Genomic DNA, 10,618 nt, shown 5'->3' with positions numbered 1-10,618 from the left:
TCGCAGGTTTTGAAGTTGTTTAGCATTTTAAGTTGCACTTGCGATCTGGCGACAGGTAAGTTTTGGTCTGATTTTGTGGTCATCGTATGCTCGCAGGTTTGTAAGTCTTAAGTCAAACAGTGTTGCGAGCATGCGATGGAGATTAAGTGTCTTCTTGTCGTGGGATCGCAAGGGTTTAAGTCAAGTTAAGTTTCTAGTTGCGAGCTTGCGATGAAATAAGTTGTTTTGTTAGATCAACGGCTATCGCTCACTTGCGAGATTCTTTGAGGATTCGTAAAAGGGGTTGCGAGCTTGCGATTAAGAGGATTTGGTAGCATTGTTGCTAACTTGCTAACACATGGACTTGTTTTCCGGGTTCTGTAAAATTTTTGAATGCCAATCGCCAATCAAATATATGGGCATGAATTCAAATTTCACTCGAGTACTTCAGTTTGAAGTTTGAATTAATGCCACAGACTGTAGCTACTAGCTAGTTCATGCAAGTGTGGCAATTAATGAGACTTGAGAGTTGAGACTTGAGAGAAGTGACGACGCCCAAATAGTAAATACCATAAATTGCATGATCGAGCTGAGGTTTTGTATAATTGCATTAATGCATTCTATCTTCAAGGTAATCTAGTGAATTGAGCTCTGCAACAATGTTGGAGAATTCAGAGTGTTGGGTGTGAGAAAATTTCAGAAAATTGGTTAAGTTTTTCTCCTGTAGCTAAAATGAGCCAGGTGACGAGTGGTATTGGAGGTTCCAAGCCCAAGCCCAAGCCCAAGCCCAAGCCCAAGCCCAAGGCCACGACAAGTGGAGCAGGAGAACTTGGAGGTTCCAAGGCTAGTGCCACTGAGGAAATGATGGTTAAGAAATACAAAGAAGAATTTGTAGATTTGCTGCTAGGGACTTCCGTTGCTTTGAATACAAATCATTTGGCATGGAGAGATTTATTTAGCCAATGCAGAAACCCTACCACGCCTAATATGACTGGTTATGCTCTGTTTAAGTATTTCTAGAATAATAGGGTTAAGGGTGTCCCGATGTCAAACCCTTGGGATTTAAATATGGCAAAGTTAATTGTGCCAGATGTGTATGTTGATGTGGATTTGATCAAAAAGTTGGCCAAACACTATTTCCCAATATCTAGGGTAATCAGAAGAAAGAACCAGTCTGCCCTAGTTTCAATTAACAGAGCTAGCTTTGTTGAAGCTTTCCAGATTACTGGTTCTGCATGTACAGATATAAATTTGGAGCAGATTGTAGAGGATTATGACAAATACAAAGGTGTTATCAAGAAGCATGCAATCCCCAAATACATACCTAGGGTGGATAGGAAGCCGGTTACAATTCTAGAGAGTATCGAACCACCATTATATGCATTGTACAATCTATGGATTATGTAGAGTGTTGGGTTTTGATGGAGATTCAATAGTGTCAGCTGAATTACTGATGATGGCCATGGACATTCAACACCCAGATGTTAAAAAAGATTATGATTATGTGGGCTATGTGGTTGAACACATTCATAATGCTCTAGTTGAAATTCAGAGTGGTGCACCCAGCCCTACATTCAAGCATTATTCATTGCTAATGCATTTAATCTTGATCTATAATGTTGAGTTCTTGGATAAAGAATTGGAGCTTTTCAAAGAAGAGCTCGGTGTCTTAATGCCAATACAAAGATGGACCCAGGTTTGGGACAGTAGTTCTCCCCATTCTTCTTTCCTTTTCTTTGAAAATTGGATTGTTTCACCAATTATGGAAATGCTAGGAATGATTAGGGAACGATTGTCAATTGATGTTAGGAGAGTTTTGAGACCTTACCAGTTTGTTCCAAACTGGTCTATTTCACATAACTGGGGGGACTTTTATTTTTTTGATAACTTTTCTGTGATCAGAGTCTATGGGTGTCCTTAGCCTTCCCATATTTTACCAAAGTTTGTTCCAATTAGGATTGCTCTTATGGAGTTTATTTGGCAATTGACCCTAGTTGAAAAAGAATACCTTGATAAACACAGGAAGGGTTTTTTTCTTCCTAGGCTTTGGGTTGCGTCTGATTTTACCATTGGTAGGAGTTGCTTTGATCAAGTAAACAATTTCCTTAAATAGTATAGGTTGGTTAATGCTATGTCTAGATTCTATGATCCAGAACAATTTATTAAAATTGCAATGCCAAAAATGACACCTTGGGCCGCAATAAAGGACCATGAACCATTGGATGATGAAGATGTGGTTAGAAATTTGCTGAGAAAAGATGAAGTACAAGAAAGGAGAAGAAAATGGAAAAATTTGATGAGAGTTGAAGCAGAATTGAAGGTTGCTGACCCTAGTTTCTCAGGTTTTTGCCCTGATAGCTCGTACTTGGAGAGGATTAACAAAATGCTGAGTTTATATGAAACTCTGACGGAACAAATGCCTCCAATTCCAGATTCCGAAGTGACTACTCAACAACAAGACCCCCAAGATGTACATTATTCACATGGAAAGAGGCCACTTAGTGTGTCTGCTGATGATGTAGAGAGTGGGGATGAAGTTCAATCTACCCCAGCTACAAAGAAACAAAAAACTAGTGAGGTCGGTACAATTGTGAGGAGAGACCCTGCTAGAGCAATTGTTACAGAACAAGGACAATACTTTCATCAAATAAGGACACATCTCAGAGAAGTAGGGCAGAATGAAGAATAGGGAGAAACAAACAAAGCCCTTGCTCAAGGCTTTGATGAGCGTGTGATGTTGTCAAATGAATTCATGAAAGATGATGACTTTATTAAGTCAGATGAATTTAAAAGTTTTTTGTCAAGATTGAAACAAAAACAATTAAGACAAAATCTGATCATAGAGGAAGCAAATGAAGAAAAGAAACAGGAGATCATTGAGGCATTGCAGCAATATGATCCTGACAGGGAGCAAATATCTGTGGAATAGGAAAGACAATTGATTAAGAGTACTGGTATGATTATGATGCCTGACTGGGATATCCAGTCTACTTTTATTATTGATCATATTAGGAAGTAAGAGGACCCAATGTTCAAAACTGAATTTGAAATTGGAGATGTAATAAGAGGATCAGGATTTAATCCTAAGTCAAAGATACTTGCTACTTGGTCTTTGGCCCCTTCCACTCAAAAGCCCCACCTTCTAAATATCCAAGTAGAAAAGAAAGCTAACAGAATGATCTGGAACTTGCAAAACACAACTGACATGAAGATTGCCTCTTTTTTGACTCAAGTTTCTTTCATGAATTTATCAAAAATAGAGGATTTGTCAAGAAGATACACAGAAACATATACCCAATTGATTACATTGAATAAAAAATATGAAGAGACACTGATGAAGAAGGGTGCTCTGGAGGAAGAGTTAGTGGATTTGAAAGAAAAAATTGCAAATGAGCCCCCTCTAATACAGATTACAGAACAAGTACAAGAAATACTAGCTAATGTGACAACAAAAATGGAGGAATACATAGGGAAAATTGAAAATCTTGAAAAGGAACAAAATGTCAAGGCTATCTCTGTTGTGTCAGGAATTCTGAAACACATGATTAATGTATTGAAAGGAAAATTGATGGTAGTGCATGATTTGCATATTTCTTTGACAGAGGCAAGTAAAACATCCTCTGAGGCTGTTGCTTTTCTTGGACCTTTGTTCAATGTTTGGTTGGGAAGAAGCAGATTAATGGATAAGCTAGATACTGCAATGATGTATAGTGACGAGTTCCCTCCCAAGATCAGTGACACCAAAGACATGGTGGAGGTAATGAATGCAGCTTATGCATTTTTCATAGGGAAGGATGTGCTTATAAATGAAAAATTGTAGACATTTGGGGAAGGTTATAGTAAATTGGTGCCTTCAATTTATGGTAGTAATGGACAGTTGAAATCAGTTTCTGATTGGACCAGCGAATTTGATTTGATTCTGGAGAAAGAAGAAATAATCAAGCATGTAAATGAACAGGTTGATGCTGATTTCCTTAACGGTATGCTTGATTCACTCTTCAAGGTTGAGGTTGACCATGCAAAATTTATTGTTGAGTCTAGGGCAGTTACAGATGCCAGATGGACAGATTCAGTTGCAATGTTGGAAGAGGTAAAGGCATTCAGTTGGCCAACAGACAAAGAGGTGGACAGGTGGCAAGCCATGCTAAAGCCAAAGAAGAAATCTTAGGTTGAGGTTGCTACCCAAGATTACTCACAGTAATCTTTTTCTTTTCGATCAGTAGAGAGGGATGGCCAGTTGGCCACTTTTATTGATGTTGAGCTTGAAAACTCTTATATAGTTATAAATTTATAATAGCTCAACTGTTCAAGAATTTGATAAGTGCATAGTTGAAAACTTGAATCGCATTGTGAATTTACTTTCTGATATCATTATGAATATAATATCAATATCATTTACAGTTTGATATCTTCACATAATTGTCTTTGTGTTGAATTTATGTTTTCACTGTGAATTGAATGGTCAAGGGTTTTTCAGTTTACATATGAATCTGGGTTGTGTATGTAATGACATTATTCATTATTGAAGTTTATTATCAGGTTGTCTTGAATTGTAAGTTTAAAGTGACTCTAGAGTCTATGCCCTAGGATAAGACATCGGTCTGTTGTCTTGATGTTTTACTAATTATGTTGTATAATGTATTCCTATCTATTGTGGTGTTTAATAGTAATACTTTCATTCTTAATACTCTTGAGTCTTATGATTTTATATGCTATGGATGTTTATGTAATATATATGGAGGTGTTCTATGACTGTCTATAATCCACCCACCAATTACAATGAGGTGAATTGAATGGTCAAGGGTTTTTCAGTTTACATATGAATCTGGGTTGTGTATGTAATGGCATTATTCATTATTGAAGTTTATTATCAGGTTGTCTTGAATTGTAAGTTTAAAGTGACTCTAGAGTCTATGCCCCAGGATAAGGCATCGGTCTGTTGTCTTGATGTTTTACTAATTATGTTGTATAATGTATTCCTATCTATTGTGGTGTTTAATAGTAATACTTTCATTCTTAATACTCTTGAGTCTTATGATTTTATATGCTATGGATGTTTATGTAATATATATGGAGGTGTTCTATGACTGTCTATAATTCGCTCACCAATTACAATGAGGTGAATCCTTAATATGTGTTATGATTCCAGACTAACAGAAAATTTAAATGAAAAATTACATACAACATAACAATGCAACAAATGAAAAAAGTTAAATCTCATGATTTTGATCATTTGAAAGAGATACAATTATACACAATAAATTTAATAATTTATTTATAACTCCTTCAAGAACCTACACAAATCTTGACACTAAATGCTTTTCATTTGCTATATAAATGACTATACAATATACAACTTGCTCCCTTCACCTAGAGTCTAGAATGAAGAATCACTACTGGAACCAGAAAAGGAACCCCAATGACTATACAACTTGCAAAACTGCTTGAGCCACGCCATTATCACCCTGATGCCTTCGAATGGAATGTGAGATGTTACGTTCTATCCAATAGATCATTTCCAAATAGAGGAGGAAGCCTTCATGCCCAGGAATAGAGACAATGGAAAGAGGAACTTGAGCCTTCATGCCCACAATTAGGGAAAGTGGAAATAGGATCTTTAGGGTAAATGTAATCTGTTGGGGAGGGGTTGCAACTTCCATGTCATCACAAAGATGTCTGGCTACCACTCCCCATCCAAACAAATCCTTCTTTCATTCCTCTACGAGCTCCTTCTTCAAACCCCTTGCCATCCTATGGAAGAGTAGAAGTAGAGGATGTGCCATGCTTGACCCTTCTTGACAAGAAAAGGCTTTCACACCCCCTCTGGCAATCCTTCTCACTTTCAAAACCCCTCTGACAATAAACAAACTCACACAGAAGAAAACAAAAAAACACCCATCCGGTATCACAGAGCACACAACAAGTACAACTCCATGCACGATCCTGCTCAAACATCATCTTCCTTTCTGAGGAAAAAAACCACTCTAAGAAAATGAAAAAGGTTTATTTTCTCTTCTACCAATTAAGTCACCACTCCATTGTATTTATAATATTTTCACACTTCATTTGGTGATGCTCATTCTGCATTCACATGAAAAATTATCATTTTGGTGGTTTCCAACATGACTGTAGACTCTAGAAGTCATCATCATGCCTATCGAATCCACTATATCCTGCTAAGGCTCATCTATTGTGAATGATTTTGTTCTGATTTTATTCCTCCTTGATTGGACAAATCCTGCTTCAAAATCCCTGACAACAAGCAACCTGAGCTCTTATTTCTTAGAGAAATCCATGATCTCCCATCTCTAACTCAGAAGCTATCAAATCCTTTTATGCCTCTGAAACCGTCGTCCTCGCTTGTCTAATCAACCTCGACTCAAGAGAAACCTTCAAACTAGTCCCTCAGGAACGAGTCAACATCCAAGCCTTATGGTTATCACTAGCTCGCGAGGTAAAATGTCTGAAGACGTGATCAAGCCGTGAGCTAGCGACCAGATAGTTTGTGGTTAAGTTTTATGGTTATCGCTAGCTCACGAGGTAAAATGTCTGAAGATGTGATCAAGCCGCGAGCTGGCGACAAGTTGGTTTGGGTTTACATCATGAGGTCTCAGGCTTTTTGGGTGTTAGCATTTTATGTTACCGAGCTAGAGATTGTTAGTGAAATTGCTTTGGTCGTGAGGTCTCGAGTTGGTCTGATGTCATACATTATAGCCGCGAGAGTTAGTGAGTAACTCATTTCATACAATTGTCACTAGCTCTCATGTTTGTTTAATGTTAGCATTTTTAGGTCACGAGCTAGCGACTAGACAGTTTGTGGTTAGGTTTAATGGTTATCGCCAGCTCGCGAAGTTAAATGTCTGAAGACCTGATCAAGCCATGAGCTTGCGAGTGAATTGCTAGCGGTTAAGAGATAATCAGTTTTATGTTGGCGAGTACGCGACAAGGGTTAAAGTTACCACTATCTCCAAGTCATTGCGGTGACGAGGACTTAACATTTTGTGGTCGAGAATTAGCGAGTGGCAGTTCAATTTCCCTCAGTCGCTAGATCTTGAGGTTACGAAGGCTTAGCATTTTTAGCTTGTGAGTTGGAGATAGAGAGAGTCGTAAGGCCGTGTCGCTAGGTCGCGAGATGCCCTAATGGGCAGTCTTCCAAGCAGAGGGATGACAACTGCGTGCCATGTGTTTTAATGACTTAAAGTTAATATCTTGAAATCGCCAATATTTTTATTTTTACGGTTTGAAAATAGCTTGAAATCGCCAATATTTATATTTTTATGGTTTGAAAATAGGTTGAAATCGCCAATATTTTTTTTTTAATGGTTTGAAAATAGGTTGAAATCGCCAATGCAAATATTTTTCTGGTTTTAAAAACATTACAATTCGCCCATGCAAATATTTTTGGGGTTTTAAAAACATTACAATTCGCCAGGAATTTTTCACAAACTTTGAGTGATCACGGCTAATTCGCCAATGGAGATTATTATTTTTCTCTGTAAACTGCAAAAATTCGCCTGTAAAATTAAAAATTTCCTCGAGAATTATAAAACTTTCGCTAGGTTTTTACACCTTGTCCAAGGGGTGGGGTTTCTTAAAGTTTTCCCTGAACCAAATTTTTAATTATGATAATGCATATACCATATGACCTCTTGTTATATTTGATGAGCATACTCAAGAACACACCTACAATACCAACTATGCTCATGGTCATGCACTTACACTCGTCCAAGACCTAGCACACCACATAAAAATGACATGCCAGGTGGTTTATATAACAATTACATACCCCCTACCCCACCACTTGGCGATACATATGATCAATATCATCCTTATATGTACTACATTCCTTGTCTAACTGATAGCTTAGGCATAGGGATAACTCAAAGGAGTAGAGTACCACCTAGTGGTGATTTATAACAACAGATCAAAGAATTACAACAACAAATGGATAGTATGATAACTCTTGCTAAGGATTACACGATTCAGGACATTTTCCTTATCCTTTTGATAGGAGCATGCCTATGCCACCTTTTCATCCACATTTTTTTGTACCTAAATTTTACAAATATAAAGGAAAAGGAGATCCTAAGGCACGCATAAGAGAATTTTTCACAGCTTGTATATATTTGGCTCAAGAAGACTCTTACTTAATGCTTCTATTTCCACAAAGTTTAGGTGGACAAATCATGTAATGGTTTTCACAAATGCCACCTGGGATTAAGTCATGAGGTGAGTTGGTTGAAGCATTTATCCAACACTTTTCCGACAATATTGAATGTGAGATCTCAGTGACAAGTTTATGTAATACCAAACAACAAAATGGGGAATCTTTTGTATCATTTTTATAATGATGGCGAATTTTAGCTAGTCAATGCCCTTGTCACATTCCACAAAAGCAAATGGTCAAAATAGTCACACAAAATGTAAATTAGGAGATTGGATATGACCTTCACAAGGCATGTTTGTCCACATTTCAAGAACTCATTGAAAAAGGTCTATCTATTGAAAAGGTTCTCATTGAACAAGAAATTATTAATTTTTTTAGGGAAAATAAAGACGATGCTAGTACAAAAGAGAAACCTCAATTTTGGAACAAAAAAAAGAACACAGTGAATGATGTGGTTGTAGATGCAAATATGGTTAAACTCATGATGAGTTTTATCAGAGCTAGTTCATATAACAATCAAGTCAATACACAAAGGGCATCAAGGCCACCAAGGAAATATACACTTCTGGGAGAAGCAATTGAATCGACATTGAAGAAACTTGTTGCTAGCAAGCTCATTACATTACCTAATAATCGATCATTTGAACAAAGAGTAAAATCATCATGGTGGAATGGCAATGAATTTTGTGAATATCATAAGAGCAAAGGCATAAGACTAGCAATTGTCACAAGTTGAAAAACCTTATTCAAGATCTTATTGATAATGACATAATCAAAGTTGAAGGTCACTCTTCCAATGAATCTGAACAAGTGATATTAAGGATCTGTTTCCAAAACATGATAAGGGAAAAATCCCTAAAATAGATAATAATTCCAACTATACCAATGCGGCCTATGAATACACCATGAATCACATCATTGAAGTGGAATCTAATGTGTCTACCATAACCATAAAGGACAAAACCCTTGAATGGAATGTTACCATTCGTTGAGGTAAAATCACTCTACAAGGTGCTACATCCAAAATGACTTCATCAAATAATCAATATGACCTCATAGATCAATTGGGTAAGACACCAAATCTCATATCCATCCTTGAGCTGTTGCACAAATTACCTTCGCATAAAGCTATTCTAGACAATACCTTGCAAGAAACTTCCATACCTACCTATCTAGACATGGACCACTTTCAAGCCATGGTGGGACACTTTTCTACCCCTCATAGTCTTCTGTTCACCAAATAAAATGATTCATCCCCATAGCAGCCACATAGTACACCACTCTATATTGAGGCTTCCATCCATAAACATTAAATAAAACGAGTCTTGATAGATGGAGGAGTAGGTCTTAACATTTATACCTTAAAAGTAGTCTTAGCATTGAGATGCTTTGAAAAATATGTGGATTCTAGAAAGAAGATAACCATAAAAGCACATAATGATGAAGGGTGCTCCTCTAAAGGAACAATCACTTTTCCACTCAAAGTGGGGCCAATAGTAAGATATATGGTTTTCCAAGTTCTAGACCTTTATCTCACATCTAACATAATTTTGGGACGACCATGGATACATGCTATGAGAGAAATTCCTTCTACCTATCATCAATGCATAAATTTCCCACACAATAGAACAAAGATCACAATTCAGGGTGATCCAAATCCCTACCTATTTTGTAACAATATTCGTCCTCAATAGGAAGCAACACTACCTATTAATTGAGAAGCTAATTCATCTTCATCATATGTTGATCCCGAATCACTAAGGGCTTTCACTTCAAAGCAAGTTGAGATAAAGGATACAATCAAAGACAAGGGAATGGAAGAGTACAGTTTGACTCAAACCACATATCTTCTACAATTAATAAACTCTCCTAAATCTTATGGAAGACCACAACTATCACAATAGATATCAAAAGTAACCATCAAATGGGATCCTACTATTTTTACAAAATGGGGTGAAATGGAAGAAGAAGTCCTTTATAAAATATTATACAAAGATCCTAAAGAACCATCAAAATACTAGCTGAGAATTATGGAAAAGGCTTCAAGTTCTTACAAAAGTTGGGATATGATGGTAAACATGGTCTTGGATTGCAAAAAAAGTCATTGTGCAGCCATTACAACCCGAGTCAATACCAAAGAAACAAAGAACAAAAGGACTTGGTTTTGGACCCTTGTGATTGTGTAGTTCTAAGTCTCAAGCAACACGAAAGATCAATCCTTCCAGTCCCATTAATGATAGAACTGAGGAATGTTGTCAGTCTACAGATTCAAATGAATGTGAACAAGGCGTCAATAAATCATCTAGTGATAATGATATCGAAGATACTTTCAAAGAACCAAGTGAACCTATAACAAAAGAAAAGTTCAAAGGACTATTCAGAGTTGGTCATACATTAGTAAATCCAACACCCCAAGACAAGAAAGATAGTGGTGAAGCATGGATCAATTTTTTTGGGATCTCAAACCCTTTA

Source organism: Cryptomeria japonica, chromosome 11, assembly GCF_030272615.1.
Source record: "Cryptomeria japonica chromosome 11, Sugi_1.0, whole genome shotgun sequence".
In the NCBI taxonomy this organism is placed as follows: Eukaryota; Viridiplantae; Streptophyta; class Pinopsida; order Cupressales; family Cupressaceae; genus Cryptomeria; species Cryptomeria japonica.
This window is presented reverse-complemented; position numbering follows the sequence as displayed.